Raw genomic sequence first — 18,803 nt, forward strand, 5'->3', positions numbered from 1 at the left:
TACAGCCAAATAATTCTTTGGATTAAAAGCAGACTCCTGTGTTGGCAGCATGGCTCAACACCACCTTCTTATTTACTAAACAATCAATTCTGCGTAAGAAATTACATTGTAGCAAAAACTAAAGTAAATACAATCAATATCAAGCACAGCATGTAAGCAGCCTGCCGAATACTTTGGCTTTGAAACTATTGAAAATAAGCTAGTCAACGGGACCTCTAAAGGAAAGCAGAAGAGGCGTGGCTCAAGACTGCCTTTAGCAGTTGTCTTTACTTGTCAAGGGCATATATACATATTTACAAAGACATACAGACTATTTCAAAAGTATATGGTTAGTATGGACTTTAAATCAATATTCAAAGCACTTCAGTTTTGGTTTAGCAGTTTTGTACCTCAATCTAAGTTCACCATTACCACTGCCAACTGAGCTAAGGACTCCCTGCCACATCCATGACACAGCCTAGGTGCAAATTAACTCAGAAGTTTCTCAGAAAAGCACAGCCAGTGCTATTTTCTTTTGTATAAAAAGCCACCTTATTATTGGCCTGGAAGAGAACTGACTAGCAATGAATAAGTATGTAAAGTTCAAATTTGTTTGGTCCCCCAAGTACCTCCAACAACCTATCATCACAAAGTCATTTCCAAACCTTTGGAAGCTTTGTATTTTGAATCTTCAAATCTCACCTGCAGCCTAGCTCAATTAATCAGTGTCATCCATTATCACCTACTCTCTCACATACACTTATTCTCACAGGTAACTTCCATAAAACCAAAATTCAATTACTTCTCTGACCTAGACAGCACTCTGAATAGAAGTTTCACCAACTATTATACCAAGGAATGTCTTCTAGCAAACATAATCAGAATTATTCATCTCTTCAACACCTAAAAACTTTATGTAATGCTCAGTAACAGATTCTGTTATATACCAGCTACACTTCTTGTAGCATGGCACAGCTGTCATGTGCCTTTCAATGGACTACACTCAGATATATACACCTGTAGGAAGCAGATGATAAAGCATGATACACAGCAACTTAAACTAGTTATACTGTTCTTCACAGCTCATACTTTGCAGATACCATCACAACCAGAAACTTATTAAATCAGCAATCACTTACAACTTCCCTCTACTGCAAGGGCAAGGAGACTAAAAATAATACCCTCATATTCAGCCTGACTACACAGACCTAAAAATAAAAAAAGCTTGCTCCTTGGACTAACCTTTTGGAGAACATCAGGAAAAAAAGTTGTAACTGCAGCAGTAATACTGTGTTGACCAGCATCCTCTGTCCAGCCTCAACAGCAGCCCAGCAACACAACAAACAATACACTAACATAGCATGGACAATACACTAACGTTGCATAGACACATTATCAAAAAGCACTGCCACTCCCTTGCAGACACCATCAGAAAATTGCTGCGAAGAAACATAATGTGTAAATGAGTGTGTTAGATTAAAAAAAAAAAAAAAAGTGGTTAATGTCCTTCCTTTCCCCCTTTCAGCTTAGGTCAATAGTTACTTATTTCACCCACAGGCAGTTTTGTTTTCTTTTCCTAACAGGCCTATTATCACTCAATGTATTTAGCTCCCTACTTTTCACCCGTTATAGCTAAAACCATACCCAGAAGATCAGAGTGGTTTTCTATCACCTCCTTTTCACCTGACTTTACACCCCAGTGGAAAACAGAAATCTAACCAATGTATGAATGGAACAAAGACTGGTTTACCTTGAATTATTTCAATTGAATATAAACCTCAGGGAATGAGACAAACTATTACTGATGAAATTCTAATTTTAAGGCTTGTAACACACTGCCACAGAGAATGCCTTCATAAGCTCATGTATTTAGTTCAAATTGTTTATGAAGTTGCTGCAATGGGTTGTTAGCTTTTGCTTCTCAGGTGAAGGGATTTTATTTGTTTATTTCTTGCTTTCAGGGCTAGGTTCACTTTTTGCAATTGGGTCAAGAGAGAAGCCATCATGAACTAAAACTGAAATTTGCTGATGGTTAAAGAGTAAAAGGAATAAAACACCTTTCAAAGGGGCATCAACTGTCCTCACAGTTTTCTCTAATTAGAGAAGGCTATGCAGTGTATTTTTTCCCCTTACCTCTTAGCTTAAGATGTTTGAGGACACATGATCTTTATCTTACTGAAAAAAAATCATTCAGAAATCGCTCTTTTCTTTGTCAGCAGGTTTAGTTGCTGTCTTACATCAGGTGTGCCTGGAGTTCTTCATCAAAAATATACACAAAAAGACAGTAAAAAAACAATCTTAGTCCTAGCTGCTATATCACATCTGCCCAAATAATCATGTACCCAACTCCCACAACATGGCCATAAGGAAATGACTACTTCAAACACTGCTGCCCCCCCCCCAACTAAAACAACTCAACTCAAAAGTAAAGAACACTGAACAGCGAGTCCTGAAACTCATCTTACAGATACTGACCAAGCCAGTGTGTATGACCTAGACAACTCCATAGCTCATTTTACACACAATAATTTGCCTACTAATCAACTGGACTGAATTTGGATGACTGATTTTGAAGTGATTGATTCTGGACCCCATCACTATGTCCCCAAGGCATTCCGATTTGCCCTACCCTCAACTCCTAGAGAATGTAATTCTGAACATTTTTAGTAGAAAACAAATAAGCTGCAACACTGTTAGGAAACTTCGGACACCAAATAAGAACCAAGGGTTTCTGATAACAAAACAGAATGCATGCAGTCTGTCTTGCCTTTCTTTTTAATAAGAAACCATAAGTTCATTGTCTTACAGAATTTGCCTTAAAACAAAAACAAAAAAAAAAAAGGGAAGCCTTCAGCAATGAATACATTATCTAAAGTCATTCCTACCTTAGCAAACACTTCCCTCAAAAGTCAGACTGTAACTCCTCTAAAAGCGAAGCACAGAAAGTTTCACCTACCATATGAAAGATATTTTTTTAAAACAGGACTGTCATTGCCCATAAGCTCCAACCACATCACAGATCAAACTCTTTCCATTTTCTTAGTACTGCTCACATAGTAGTCACAAATCTAATGTGGAAAAGTAATCAAAATTAACTTTCAAAGATCTCAGCTAAAAACACTGCCGTTCTGAAATCCATGCATTCCAAACAAGGACTGCTGTACCAAACTAGGCAAAAAGTATACTAAAGAAGATAAAGACGTGTCTCAACAACTGATACAATCCAATCTGGAAATCTTAATTATAAATTATATTACAACCTGTTCTCACTTCTGAATACAATAAATGTATTAAACTCATATACAAATTCTTTCATTCTGTTCCATAAGAAAGCAGGTAAATGTTACTGCTGAGAGTATACATATATATCTCATTTTAAATACTGAGAACATCTTCATCACCACCATATTATAAAACCTCAATGAGCATCAGAAATAAAAAAATAATCAACTTGGGAAGCAAAACAAATTAGAAAGACTCGAGCCCCTTTATTTTCAGAACAGGACTTGCACAAACACAATGAAAACATGATCCTGCTAATACTTTCTCCTATCTCCACAGACTGTTAAATGCAAATTCCATTACCCTCTTGGTAATGAAATGCTTCCTAACATCCACTCTAAACCTCCCCGATGCAGTTTTGAACCATTCCCACACATTCTGTCGCTCACTCTTTACTTCCCCTCCTTAGGAAGCTGCAGAAAGCAATGAGATCACCCCTCAGACTCCTTTTCTCCAAACTAGACAAATCAAGAGCTCTAGGCTGCTCCACACAGGACATGCCTTCCAGCTCACAATATTTATACTGAAGTAAGTATGAAATTTTCATTACATTTTCATTATAATCACTTGAAACAGATGACTTAAATTGTCTTATTTTTCTGCTTCTATTCAAATCAAAAGTCTATAATGCCTTGGCATAGCTGTGTTTGCACACAACAGCTCTTAAGAAAGAGATACTTCATGAGGAGTGTACAATTCTTCAGCGTACACGCAAACTGAAACACAACCAACAAGCACACTTTAACACTGATATTCTCTGTGATAATGCCACCATAAACTGCTTTTACAGAAGTAAAATGGCATTTAATGTGATTTGTTAAGTCCATTGAAGGAAAAGGAACAGGTCTAGTAATAAGACTCAGGGCTACAGCCTTGAAATAACCCATTTTTTAACTGGAAGAATTAGGGTTTGAATGTTCTGTACCACAAACTAAGTTTGCCATTACCACATCCTATACCTTTTGTTTCCAAAGAAAAAATACTGTCAGCCCTTAGTGCCAGTTTCCAACTCTACTCAACAGACTACAAGCTATCTAATCATCAGTACCAACTGCTTTTTGTTCTCCTGAAACAAACAAACAAAAAGCCCTAACCATTATTGTTGCATAGTCACATAAAATTAGTTTATGTATGTGCACAAAAACCTTACCACCTTTTCCAGAAGAACTGCATTAAAACAAGAGAAGCAACGTTCCTAGATTCTAAAGGTGGAAGAATTGGACAAGACATGACTTATGTTTCACTGCACCTCAAAACTTCTCTGACTAATTAATATTAGTGTATTATAATGCCATATGTTATATGATACGGAGATTCACAAAAATTAGCTAAAACATAAAAATCTGGTTCTTTGTCAAGAAAAGTGCTGAGTAAGTGAAAACTTTACCTTCTGTAACTACTATAAGAGTTGCCAGTGGGAAACTTAAAAATTGGAATTTAATCCTGTATCAGTTTCAGTAAGTGGAGGTTTTTAAAATCAGTATTCCATAAACTGCCTTTAGATCTTTGTTTTATTAAGTTAGCACTATACTTTGGACATTCCTGATCTTCTTAAAACTAAAACTTAGAACTTTGCGCAAATATAACAAAAGATATTTTGTATCAACTGATATTAGCAACTTAAACTAAAGCCATTTCCAGATTCTCCTCTGAAAGACATAAAAAGACTGAATTATCACTTTTATGACAAATAGCAGACTGCTTTTCTTATATAGGCATTATACAGACACAAGAAACATTTTTCTTTCTGAGGATCCAAAACACCTTTATAAATATTACGTCTATTCCTCTAGCTGTCTTCCAAAGGCTTGGAAGTTTTACTAGAGAGAATCTGTAACAGTTTGATCAAAAGGAAATATTAGCCTCGTGAATGCCAACAAACTAAGGCAGACAGATGCCACATCCAGCTACTGAAAAATTGCAGAATTCTATCAAAATGCCATCTCTAAAAACCTCTTTAGGAATATCCATCACCACTTAAACAAGTACTTGTAAAGTAATAAATTTCATTTACATCCTTGTAATTCAAAAATACTTCTGTGATTGCTTAAAAAGAAATCTATGGGTACATGACTCTGCTTCTCCAACCTTCCCCTGTAATGGAATTTAAATTTTTAAGCCTCAGCTTCACCAAAAGAGAGAACAGAACCCCCCGACGTCATTTCAGTCACTCCAAAAATAAATCTGTCAGCTGAACAATGTAAAGGCAAAAAAAGTCTGCTATGCCAGAAATGCAAAATCCTTCCCATTGGTCAATACCAACAACTTCAGGAAGAAAGAATATTAATCCTACTGTACATTAAGACAGTCTACATACTATGTTATTCTATGTGAAGAAAATTACAAATCACTTAATTCCTTTCACTAAAAATAGCACTACTTCTAGAGAATCAGGTCTGAAGAGCGGGCACCACTGCTTAAGGGACACAAAGGGTTAGAAGAAAATTAAAGTTGCAATAGGACTTTTCAGAAAAGCTAAATTCAACTTAAAAATTTATTTTTACTAACACAAACAAGGGTTATTTCCACATAAATCTTAAGTCTTTAGAAGCATGAGATAATCAAAATGGAAAAAAAAACCCACCTTGAATTTCTGATGCATTATTATTTTTATAAATAATTATATCAAAGTAACAAAGTAGTGAAAGGTAACATATTAAAATACAGTGTATGAAAGTCACCTTCTAACAATTTGTTTAGCCTGGAGAAGAGGAGGCTTAGGGGAGACCTCATTGCTCTCTACAACCACCTGAAAGGAGATTGTAGAGAGGAGGATGCTGGCCTCTTCTCCCAAGTGACAGGGGACAGGACAAGAGGGAATGGCCTCAAGCTCCGCCAGGGGAGATTTTGGCTCGACATTAGGAAAAAATTTTTCACAGAAAGGGTCATTGTGCACTGGAACGGTCTGCCCAGGGAGGTGGTTGATTCACCTTCCCTGGAGGTGTTTAAGGCACGGGTGGATGAGATGCTAAGGGGCATGGTTTAGTGTTTGATAGGAATGGTTGGACTCGATGATCCGGTGGGTCTCTTCCAACCTGGTGATTCTATGATTCTATGATGTTTTTTTGATAACCTATCACCTACAATACACTTAAAAGTAGATTTAGTTTGTATAACTTTAAATTTACACTGCCTGCAGCCTGAAACATCTAATGTCCTAGGGAAAAATGCTATACAAAAGAAATAACATAGATGAAGAAGTATCAAGATTGGTTTAAAAACAGATTTTTCCTTCCTTATTATAACAAAAATGTTTTACATAAGCAGAAAGAACTTTCCTGTAAGTGCTTTCAAGCATCAAAAACTGCACAAATGGACACCATGGGATTACAAAACACAGATACATAAGACTGAAACAACCACCTTCTGAACCTGAATTGACTCAAATGAATGTGGGCAAGAAGGTATTGAGAACTTTACATTTGAAAATTCACAAAAAGCTTATTTCCATCATAACACAATCTTTTTTTCCATTTTGTACTGCAAGCTTTCCTGGGAGTTGGTTTGCAGTAAGCCAGGAGGAATCAAGCCAACTGCTCAGATACACACCATACTTAGATGTCTTAGCAGTTCTGTAAACATTTGGAGAATGCCAGTTATTGCCCTTAAGATTGCAATCAATTGTTCCTCTGGACCAGAAATATGCATTATAGCATAACTGCATTTTGGCACCTACAAGTCTATGTAGCTATCATCAATCAGAATGTCAGCCTGACACCACATAAACAGCTAACATTGTCTAGACAACGTATATTCTTCACGAAGCTCTGGCAGTAGTTGTGTCACTCGGAAAAAAAACACGAAGGAGCTGGTCTAACAGTCCATAGTGTTCAAAGACATGCACAAAGTAACCACGGAGCACATAACGAAATGCAAAAGTACTTAAACTGCATTGAGAGTTCTAGTGAGGCACTGAATGATCAATATTTCTGAAAAGCCTTGTGGAGATTTATGTATGAACGCCACAGATGCAAATGTGTCACCAGGTACACTCATTTTTCCATCATTCCTATGTCTAGGTATAATTAAACTGGAAGGAAGCCTTCAACTTTGTAAAATAGCAATAGTCAGAATAAAAGTTTGGATAAAAACACATGCAAAGGTGACAGACTCTATTTCAACATCCACTGTCTCAATCTGGCGTGTACAAAATCCACCTACCTCCTCAGATGAGCTACAGTAAAATGCCATATCATCTTTAAGACAGAAGGAATCAGCATATGGAGGCTGTGATGTCCCAGACTAACAGCAGAAAGCATTTCTGTTGAAGCTGTTCACAAAGACGCGTTGAAGCACACAGCACATAAGTTACTCCCCTAGTCTCCTGTATTTAAATATTCCTTTCAAATCAGCGTAAAAAACATTCACATCAGATTCTCAAGGATCTCTTTAGGAGGTTCTGGAAAAGGCTCTGGGATTATCCACTATTCATTAAGCATCCAGATTAACACCCGTTTAAACACTGCTATGATTTTTTTTATTTCAAATCCTACCAGCATAGAGTTCGCTGCTGCCCTTGTTAATGGATATTGTTTACTCTGCAAACTCTGAAAACAGCATTCTACTTCCTCTATTAGTGACAGAGAAAGTGACATCCCTAAAGAAAAACAAAGTACTAGAACCCTAGCACCAAGTTACTTAGACATTCAAGCCATGGATATGGCAGCACTCAGAACAAAGTCCTAACTTTAAGAAATGTATGCAGAAGAGAAAAATCTGAAGACTAGGAGAAAACAAAGCAGCCAGAAAGTGCTGAGAACAAAAACAATTAAGTGAGTGTACAGAAAGAAGTGTTTAAGCACTTAGACAAAAACTACCTAACTGCTCCAGTAAGATGGCAAGAAATGTATTCAAGCGTGTAGTTGATAAGCAAAAAAAACTGCTGAGACAGGAAAGGAAAACTGCTTACAAGATGAACTATAGTCTGCTGAGAAGAACCAACACTGCAGGGAGAGTTCATCAAGGGAGCATCCCAGAGCCAAGGGTTAAGCTCAGGTGCTAAGTATCAAGAGGATATAGTCAACCCTATTATACTGATGAGAAGACTCAAAATATTTTTACAGGTTATATATAAGACCAGATTTATAGAAAATCTAGACACCTCTTTCAGATAGATTTTCAGAAATACTTCAACATCTCACTCCTCTTGTACTAACAGGTATCAGCACACAGATCCTTCTGAAAAATCACACTGGCTATTTCCTCACAGCTTAAGATTCTGGACAATGTTTATGGCCACGCACACTTCGGCCTCAGTGGAGGAGCAGAGATGTCTCTGCCGAAATGGGCACAGAAACGTCAAGATTTCCAAACCTCTGGGCTAGAGAACAACTCACAAGGTTCTCCTTCCAGTTGACAGGAATATCAATGTTGTGGTGCAGGGCAGGCAGCCTCCTGTCGTTCCTCTAAACTATTCCTAAAACCCACTTTGGGAGCCACTCTTGGACACGTCCCTGGAGCAGCCACCGCGGCACACGGACACGCGGAGGCTGCGGGAGCCGGAGAGCGGCAGGCCGGGCAGAGACAGCCACCCGCACCGGGGGGCAGCGCCCGCCTCCTTCGGCGCGGGTGGGACGAGGACGACGAGAAAGAAGGCGGCGGCTCCTCCCCGTCCCCGCTCTCCGCGCAGCCCCGCCGCCGGGATGCGATGTGTCAATTTCGAGGGGGCTCTCGCTCCCGGCGGCCGCCGCCACCGCCGTCCAACGCGCGCCGCCTCACCCGGATGTGGATTGCGCGCGCGCTCCCCCACCCCTCCCGCGCATACCGGCACCGCGCGAGTCACGTGGGGCCGGCACCGCGCGCCCGTGCGTGTGAGTGTGTGTGCGCGCCTGCGGGTTGGGCGGGGGGGGGTGGGGAGGGGAGAGCGTACGTGCGGCCGTGCGGGTGCGCGCGCCTGCGGGTGCGCGTGTCTGTGCGCGCGTGCGGTGTGTGTGCACGTGCATCTGTGTGCGTGGGCGCGTGGGCGGGCGCGCGTCTGCATGTGCAGATGTGGGTGGGTGATGGTGCGTGTGCCTGTGCGGGTGTGCGTGTCCACGTGTGCGGGTGTGTGGAGTGTGCGTGCGTGTGGTGGGTGTGCAGGTGTGAGGGTGCATCTGTATGCATGTGCGGGTGTGTATGGGGGTGTGCATGTGTGCGGGTCTGCATATGCTTACACGTGTGTGCAGGTGTGTGCGTTTTGCATGAGGGGGCCTGCATGCGTATCTGGGTGTATGTGCAGGTGTGTATGCACGTGTGTATATGCACGTGCGTATATGTGTGGGCGTTTGCATGTGCTTTGTGTGCAAGTTGTGCGCTTGTGCTTGGGTGGGTATGCAGGGGGGTGTCTGCATGTATATGTGTGTGTGAGTGTGCGTGTGTGTGCATGTATGTGTGTGTTCACACATGTATGTGTATGTGCATGTGTCTGTGCATCTGTGTGCATGTGCATATATGCGTGGGGGGTGGATCTGTGCATGTGTGTGCGTCTGCATGTGCTGTGTGTGTGCAAGTGCGTGGGATGTCTGCATGTGTGTGAGTGCATGTGTGCATGAGCATATGTGCAAGTGTGCAGGTGTATATGCGGGTTTATGCATGTTTGTGTGTGCTTATGTGTGTGTGTGCGCGTGCATGTGCATAAATGCAGGTGTATGCGTGTGTCTGTGCATGTTTGTGTGTGTCTGTGTGTACACACACCTGTATGTGTCAGCATGCATGGGGAGGTGGGGAGAGGGGCGAGGGAGGCACAGACACAGAAATGCCGCGCCGGCACAGCGCACCAATCCCATGGGTGCCTCAGGGAGTGACTGGTTATCCTCACACAGCTTCCTGGCCATCTGAGCACCTTATCCACCTTTACTGGGCCGGTCATGGAAACCCAATACCACTGAAATCACGGACTGGTGCCGGCACCTGGATCTTGGAATCATCAAATGGTTTGGGTTGGATGGTTCCTAAATGTCATCCAGTTCCAACCCTCGTGCTGTGGCATCTGTTCAAAGCTGAGGCATCCTCCAAAGAGGCATGGTTCCGGAGCGAGTTGAACACATGCTGACACCTGTGCAACTTCAGCACTTGCAAGTATTCAAAGACATACACAGAACTGCTTGTAATAGTTTTGAATAGTCCAAACCCTATTACCAAACCATTTTCTTCCTTTTATTTAAGCTAAGGCGTAAAGCTTCTTCAACCAAACTCCCTGACCACAAATATTAACCGCAGGCCTTATCAGCTCATATCAGCCAAAGTCAGTGTAAGGGTAAAGGATTTAATAATGCTCTGTTCTTACAATTACCACACAAGCAAAGTGCTAAGAGATAAACCAAACTAGCGCCTCACTAACAGCAGGCTGCAGCGAAAGCAAAGTGCGCTGAACCTTCAAGCAGGGACACTCTGGCCAGCTAGGCAAAGGATGAAGGTCAAACCAGATCAATGTGTGCTGCCTCCAAATCCATTAGATGCTGCACATAATGCTTGAAGCTGAACTTTTGATAGTTACAGTACTGTACACATTGCTTGGAGAAGATGGCACAAGGGAAAGGGAGAGAGAGCTGGGACACAGACTTGTTACGCTGTGGAGAACATCCCTGAGATGTAAATTCATGAAAGAATTAGTTTATTGTTTATTGAACACCAGCATCAAGATAAGGGTCACCTTCCCTATGAGGACAGGCTGAGAGAGTTGGGCTTGTTCAGCCTGGAGAAGAGAAGGTTCCAAGGAGATCTTATAGCAACCTTCCAGTACCTGAAAGGGGCTACAAGAAAGCTGGGGAGGGACTTTTTACAAAGATTTGTGGTGATAGGACTAGGGGCAATGGCTATAAACTGGAGAAGGACAAATTTAGACTAGACATAAGGAAGAATTTCTTCACGATGAGAATGGTGAGGCACTGCAACAGGTTTCCCAGGGAAGTTGTGGCTGCCCCATCCCTGGAGGTGTTCAAGGCCAAGCTGGACGGATCATTGGGCAGCCTGGTCTGGTGGGAGATGTCCCTGTCCATGTCAAGGGGATTGGAACCTAGATGTACTTTAAGGTCCCTTCCAACCCAAACGATTCTATGATTCTAAGATTACAACGTTGTTTCCGGGTAAATGCCTAACCACAACTCTAGCATGGTCATTTTCAAACTTCAAGAAAAAACTCTTGTATGGAACAAGCAACATCTTGTATCAAGACCTTCCAACTTAGATGTATGGAGCCTTTGCCTCTTAGCCTTTGCTTCTGCTGCCAAAATGTGGTTGCTTAACCTGCCTGCACGCAGACCTTAGGGTTGTTGCCTCAGGCTTTGGCCTCAAGCAGCAGTGGCATGTTTAGTTAACACCACCTGTCACCCTTCTCGGTCATCACAGAAAATGAATCAAGAATGGACTGGACAATTAAAATCAAATCACCCCTTGGTCTGTTCAGAAGGATGACATAAGCTTTCGGGCAGTCCTCTCTGCAGTTGCTGTAAGGTGCTGGTAGGACATGGTGTAGAGTGGCAAAAACTAAGGCAGAGCATCCAAGTTGTGAATGACATACCACAGTGTGATGAAATGGGGAAACAACTGGTTATTTTCACCACTGAACAATTTCTTTGCAAAAACAGCTTTCTGTATCTAATAGAATAGATATTTAATGAACAGTGCATTAGATGTGGATTAAAAAGATTTAGTGTTATAGCCCTAGAAGAATAGACTTCAGTAATTTTCATACTCTCTACTACACGCAGAAACAGAAATTGCCAGTGGCTCAGGTTACACGTCCCACTGCACCTGCCTGAAGTGTACCCAAAGGTGAGGACAGAACATGAATTTTTTCTGGTAGTAACGTATCTTTATCAGTCATTTTGCAAGTAGTGCTGTATGTTAGAAAGCATAAAACACTTGTATTCTGCATTAGTTTATTTTCCACTGCAGTATTATCCCAGCTAACAACCATTATATAGGCCAGTCAGATGGTAGGGTTTCTTCTTGGAAGTACAAGGGGGAAAAAATAATTTTACAAGAACTTTTTGAATATTCTATATTACAATGTGGACATTCAAGTAGTTCTGTAAAGTTTTAGTCAGTAGTTATCTCATTGGTTTCTATAATATTAAAAATGAAAATTCCAGTTCTCAGGACTTCAGGAGATCCTTCCCAGAATGGTGTTCAAACATGTCATCAGGCCAGGACTGCCTGCTCCTGCTTTGTCAATAAATGGAAGTTTTTGGTTTTTTTATCATTAAGGTAATTTGTACATTTTGTACAGATTCATGTAAATTTCTATTACTGATTCTTAGGTGATAATCCTAAAGTAAGTTATGTTTGTGATGAATGTATTCTCTTTCACCTCTGCAACATATTCCATTTCTTTTTTATAGTTTGCCATACTGTTTTTGCAGAAGGAATAAGCATATTCTGGGCAAAAAGCCAAGAAAAAGTAGTTCTTACCAAGCTAAATTAGGTAATTACATTTTCACTCTGTTTTTAAAGCACAGCTGTATCTTTTGGGTTATGAGAATTAGTATATCATATACTTAACTTGATACTTTTCTTCTTATGTAAGGGAAAATGTCCCTTCAAAATGCAGACTTGTCTAATTAGCTCATTTTCTCCATTTTGAAAATCAGTAACAGTAAATGCCTTGCTTATTATATTTTTTTTTAATTTTTCCTGAGTTTAATGGTTTACAGTGACCATTATCAAATGTCTTTCAGTTTTTTCTGTGGCAGAATTTGGTAGATGAGGGAAAAAATTGACTTTTTGCTTGATTTCCCACTAAAACGATTACATTAATATTGTATCTCAATATTTTTCAATACTATTTTAATGACAAGTAATATGCATCAATGAGAAATGATGTGTAGTTACTCAGTTTTCTCTGGGATAAGAGAATGACACCACTAATGCCATTGTCTCAATGACTGAAAAAGACTGATTAAAATTAATCTTTGATTTTGTTAAGTAGGTACTCAGTAATATATAAATGTACATAATAATCAGTATCTGAAGCCTACAATCTAAACAGTCACTAATATTTTAAGACTTTTTTAATATCTGTAAAAATTTGCTATGCAGTTTCTATCTGCATGTATATTGAACTAGCATTAAGCTAGAAAAATTAATGAACTATTAAATGTATGTTTCTTTTTTAAAGTGCTTGAAATTTCTTGAAACAGTACGCAAAAGTATCTTCTATCCTTAATTCACATATCAGCATCACAAGAGGAAAATGCCCCTAGTATACTAAAACTGTTCCAAAAAGAAAATAAATGGTAAGGTTTTTCATGTACGACAATGTTTAGCTTGTCCAAAAATCAATTTCAACATCAATTCTGCACAATTTAGATTTTTGTAACACAGGCCTCTATATCTGGTTGCTTATTTTTTCTTCCTAAATCAACTCAAGTGGGAAAAGTCCCTTAAGTCTATAATTTTCTAAATATCTGTATTTTATGGTTTCCTTGGGGTCTGATGCGGTTTTGTTTTGATAATCATCTTCCCTGCTGGGTTGCCACACTGTAGCCCTTGAAATGTGCTGCTGTTGATGAATGTCCTTCAACTTCTGCTTCAGCTGACCTATCTCAAGGTTCTCATCAGTCAATTTTTTAAAATCTCCCTGGATAATGTCCATGTTAGGAGTATTTCCTATTTTAATGCAGACCAAGGAAATAGAACAAAAAGATTTCTTAATGTCTAACACCTCAGTTCATAGAATTCCTGATTTGGGCAGACCATCAGCATAAATTGGTGGCATTCTTCCAGAGCAGTACTGATTTCTGACAGTCACCATATTATGGGAAATTAAAGGATGAAAAAACATAAGGAAACAAGAAAATCTATTTGTCTCACACTCAGACTCATTCCCTGAAGCCTGAAATGGACAGTTTAGTAAATGTAAATTCAGCAAGTAAAGAAAAAGCAAGAGGAGGAAGCATTGCAAGCTATACAATGATTAGAGCTTTTAAAAGGAATCAGGAAGTAGAAGCTGTATAGGAGGCTTATATTTTGACTTTAGATTGAATGTAGCAATTTGTAAACGTTGATTGTTTATGTTTGGTAGCTGTACTCAACTTCAACTGTGTTTCTCTCTAGAGTTTTATGAAATAAGACCTTTTGTAATACTTAGATTACTGAAAAACAGAAAGTCCAGTATAATTGCACCCAAAATAGTTTGAACCAATCTAAGACCAAAACCTTCTTAATTTGGGATGAATGTTATTGTTATGTCTCCTAGAGAGCAAAGTTTATAGAGATTCCTGTCAGTTCTGGAACTTTTTTTTTTTTAATTGATTCAGCCTTACATGGTAACATTAGGTGGTTATAAATAAGTGGGTAATACCACCCTTCAGTATAGCAGTTTGTGTGGTATGAAGCCAGTCATATTTGTGGGTCTTCCAAATCAAACAATGTTTGTAATGTTATTGGACTGTATGCTTTTTTTAAATCTCTGTAGAGAAACAGGAAAAAACTCTGTTGAACATGTGTGATTTATAAAGTAGTTAAGGATTGATTTACCACTATTAAATGCAATCATTAACCTAAAGAGCTGACTGCCTTTCTGAGGGAGACTAGTGATATAACCATGGCAACAAAAAATATTTGCTTGCCTTATTTGAAGCAGATTGAGACAAGGAGACATAAGACGATAAGCTTTTTTATGTGAAAGGTTAGCACTTCTTAATACTGTGCCATTCAATATTTTAAAATACAGTCAAGGCTTAGAGCATCTAAAGTCTTTATGATCAGTTGTTTGGCGATGAGCAGGAAAAAATAGACCAAGTTCATCTTGCTAGCAAACTATTGTTTCCATGATAAGAACCAAAATAGTCTCTCATTCCTGTGGTCAATATTAGGAGCAAGATCCAAACAGTTTGAATGGATAGGAGAAGAAAATACAGTGTCAACCCTGAAACTAGCCATCGTGTAGAATAATTTAGTCTGTTTCATCAATTTAAATCCCTGAGTTCTCCCATGTCAAGGTCACTACTCCCATCACCACCTAGTTCAGTCTTCACTTGTATTACCACAACTGGAAACGAAGCAAAAAGCATATTTGTTGCTGGACCACAATCTGCCGGCTTAGAAAAATTCTGCCACCCTTCTCTACCCACTGAAAAAACCACAGACAAAGCATACTTGTTTGCCTTTTAAGGTTTTATAGGAAAAAGCATGGTATAGAATTCATTATGATTTCCTTTCAAGAAAATTTACTAGAAAATAGACATTTAAAAAGCCTGCTATAGAGTACATATTTTTTCCCGACCTATTTTAATATATTTCTCCTTTTGGATGACAATAACAGAACCCAGATGCCAAGTTGTAAAGTATTTTCCCCGTTTGTACAATCTGTCTATTGGCAAATTCTTTAGGCAGTTATAGGCAGAAATGTAAAGTTTTCTCTGAGTTCATCAAGTAGGCATTGTGATAAAGTATTATACTGTACCTGCCATCTTAATTCACGCAATCCTGTGCATGCAGTGAATTAGTAGTATCTGCTTTACCAACTTTGTCTAGTCATTACAGCTTTTATGCCTCTCAATAGACACTGTACTAGGTGATGGTGTTTTTCTGGATTGTGTGGGTTTGTTTTAAATATTTAGCCCTGCTGGTTTTTAAATCCTATGGAAGTACTTGTGAATTTGCAATCAGTGATCTATTCTTCAGTTACCGTTTTTCCCAATTTAATTGATTTGTATGTTAAGTGCATTTGTATAAGGAGCAATGCTACACTGGAGACTTCTTTGTGAAAATCATGTTAGAAAGTTTAAGACCTATTTTTGATTCACAAGAGCAATTCTTTTTAAATCAGTTTTTGCATACATCTGCAAGAGCAATTAATGAAAATTGCTCTTACTTTGAGTGGTATTTTCCTACAGTATTTTAGTTTCCCTTAGTTAATGTTAAAATAAATAAATACTTGAGTTCATAGAAATTCTAGAGAAAACAATATTGCACAAAGAAATCACCTAGTTAATCATGGAAAACTGCGCAAGTGCTGGGAGTTTGGTTAAGTTGTGAGGGAAATGTCCAAGAGTTCCTTTTTAAAGCCAGCACAAGAATACTTGCAGCACTTTAAATCAGTCAAACCTCATCAACAAGAACTAGGTCTGTATTCTTCAGCTGGTAGCTAATGTACACACATTTTCTGAGGATTCGGAAGAGTGGACAAACAAGGTCCATAAATTCTCTCAACACCAAGTTCAAGAGCTCTGAACTTTACCCAAAACAAATAGTTTCTGAGGACAAAAGTATTGCAATTTGAAAATAATTCTATTTTTGCACTTGGCTTTCTTAGAACTTCAGTATTCAAGATTTCTAGGGATCATTCTAAAACATAATTTCATATCCAGTGTAATCAGTACCTTCTCCATAATGTTGCCAAAGTACATAAAGTTAAGCATGTGTTGGGTCATCCCTAGTAGGAGATAGATTCAATGCAGCAAAAGTTTTCATAAAGCTTTTTGTTTATTTCCTAAGTTTTTGCTGTGCTGTTGTTTTCCTGTATTTATTTTAATTTTTAATAAAGACATTAGAAGGAAAGCAAAGGCTTTGTGACACTACTGGATTTACCCCATCAACATGATTTTCTGGAGACTACCTCAAGGAATGAAAAAGCAGTTAATCATGCCACTTCACTTACTTTTAGTACCTCTACTCAGAGTACCAATATTTGAAAGGTAGAGCTTTTTTTTATAAGGATTTTAATGGTTTATTTATGTTTTGCTAAAATTACTGATAAAATTTATAATAAGAAGTTTGGTGTATCAAGCAATGACTTGATACAGACATTAAGTAATGTAGGAAGTCATGCACTCAATCCTTCCCCTGAGCAGGAACTGGCATGGTTCTCTCTAAACTGCGAAAAGCCAGGGCTTGCAGTGTAAGCAAAAATGTCCTGTGAGGCATCCGGGAAACTTACTTTCACTTGCAGTTTTACTATAGATTTAAATTCTGTCCTTACTACTGAAGAATATGAAAAGATACAGTCTTCAGAATCATTCACATGACATAGCACAAGTATTCTTTACAGCATCAAGTACTTTCTTAAATGTTACCCAATAAACTGTGTATCTAGCCTATAATCATTATTGACCTTAGGCTCTTTGGCAAGATTTCATATCCTACTCTCCCCTACCTCAAATCACAGAAGTGGTTTGCAAAATTTTAATCAACGCAGTCTCAGAAATCTCTGGTGGATGGCCAAACAACTGAAAACTAGGCACAGAATTTTTCAGAGAACTTGAGTGAGCAACTGTCTCAATTACTTAGCTGGGCTGAGCTGAAAGACTACTACTGAGCAAAAACAAGATTCTGTAAACAAGGACAAATACTGTTGTTTTGGGATAGCTACTTGGAACCGTACGTCTTATAGTGCAAAAATATAAATCTAGTACAGTAGCTGAACCAGATGCGGTACCACATTTGTCAGTCCTGGAATCACTCTCACTAGATTTTCTGGAGCAAGGTGCTGCATCAGATTGGTCAGCATATTAGCACATCATTCCTTATGAGTAATTTAATATCCACTCTTAAAAATAGCTTGCAGTAAGACCTAATTGTATTGCAGATGAACTCTAGAAATTATTCCAATGAAGTTCGTTAGTATCTCCCATTAAAACCTTCAGACTAACCTCTTCACAATCCTGGAGTTATTTATAATCAACTATGACATTGCTATTCTTGAGACAAATGTAGACAATCATCGGGAAATGTTCTGGGACAAAAATTACACAATCATCTCTCTTTAAAAAGTGTGCATAATTTTCTTGAGTCCTGGACTTTGTCAGCCATAGTGGCTGCATCCGTTATTGTTGGACAGCTATTACATAGGGAATGGCATTCTTTCCACTGGCAGTCAGAGGGGACTGGCCATTCCTTTCTTCAGCAGTAACCCAACAGTGTTAGGAAATTGCACCAAATGGGAGCCCTGAAGGAATTCCAGTCTGGTTTTATGTAGCCATGTCTAGATATAGTCAAAGATTGAGTCTGAAATTATAATACAAAAAGGAAAACAGATTTCTGTTCCAATCCTGTTTCCTAAATGAAGGTATATTTTTAGTGTCTCTTCACACTAAAGTTGAGGGAGAACAATTTGACTCTGGAATTAGAAGCAATCAATTATTTTTGCTGGTCAACCACTTCCAAAATGGCTACAGTAAGGATTAGTTCATATTAGAGTTCAGAATAATTTATTGAAAAATACAAATAACTGAAATGTAGCAAAGGATAGTTACATTTCTCTTTCAGTCTTAGGTAGATTAACCTCTATTTTATTAGTTAAAGCAGCTTTAATGCCATCAATTGAAATGGTTTAGTCAGGAACTTATGTAACCCATGTAGTTGTGTTTCATTATGGAAAGAACGAAAATGTGGAATGAACACCTGAAATTATTATTTCTTGTATTACTGTCTGATACAGAAAACTCATGACATGCACAGAGAAAATGTTTTGTATAAACTGCATCTTCTCGTTGTGCAACTACATGATAATCCCTTCTACGGGATAGCTTTGTAGTAATAATTGTAAACCAAACAGGGTATTACTGTCCAAATCATGATTATTTGTCCATCGACTGGAGCTTGCTCTTCCATTAGAAGCA

The 18,803-nt window shown here is 38.8% G+C and overlaps 1 protein-coding gene across 6 annotated transcripts in view; it reads right to left on the minus strand.

Moving 5' to 3' along the window:
* CCDC91 (coiled-coil domain containing 91) overlaps nt 1-8,996 on the minus strand; it is a 150,655-nt gene extending 141,659 nt beyond the window's left edge. For 5 of the 6 annotated variants that reach the window (XM_069864538.1, XM_069864546.1, XM_069864529.1 and 2 more), the window contains exon 1: nt 8,980-8,996. The gene's annotated coding sequence lies outside the window, so the exon portion shown is untranslated. Of the gene's footprint in view, nt 1-8,597; nt 8,767-8,979 lie in introns of those variants that run through there. The other variant, XM_069864510.1, reaches the window with a different exon arrangement.
* Between the last annotated feature and the right edge of the window lie 9,807 nt (nt 8,997-18,803).

Source organism: Phaenicophaeus curvirostris, chromosome 1, assembly GCF_032191515.1.
Source record: "Phaenicophaeus curvirostris isolate KB17595 chromosome 1, BPBGC_Pcur_1.0, whole genome shotgun sequence".
Taxonomy (NCBI): domain Eukaryota; kingdom Metazoa; phylum Chordata; class Aves; order Cuculiformes; family Cuculidae; genus Phaenicophaeus; species Phaenicophaeus curvirostris.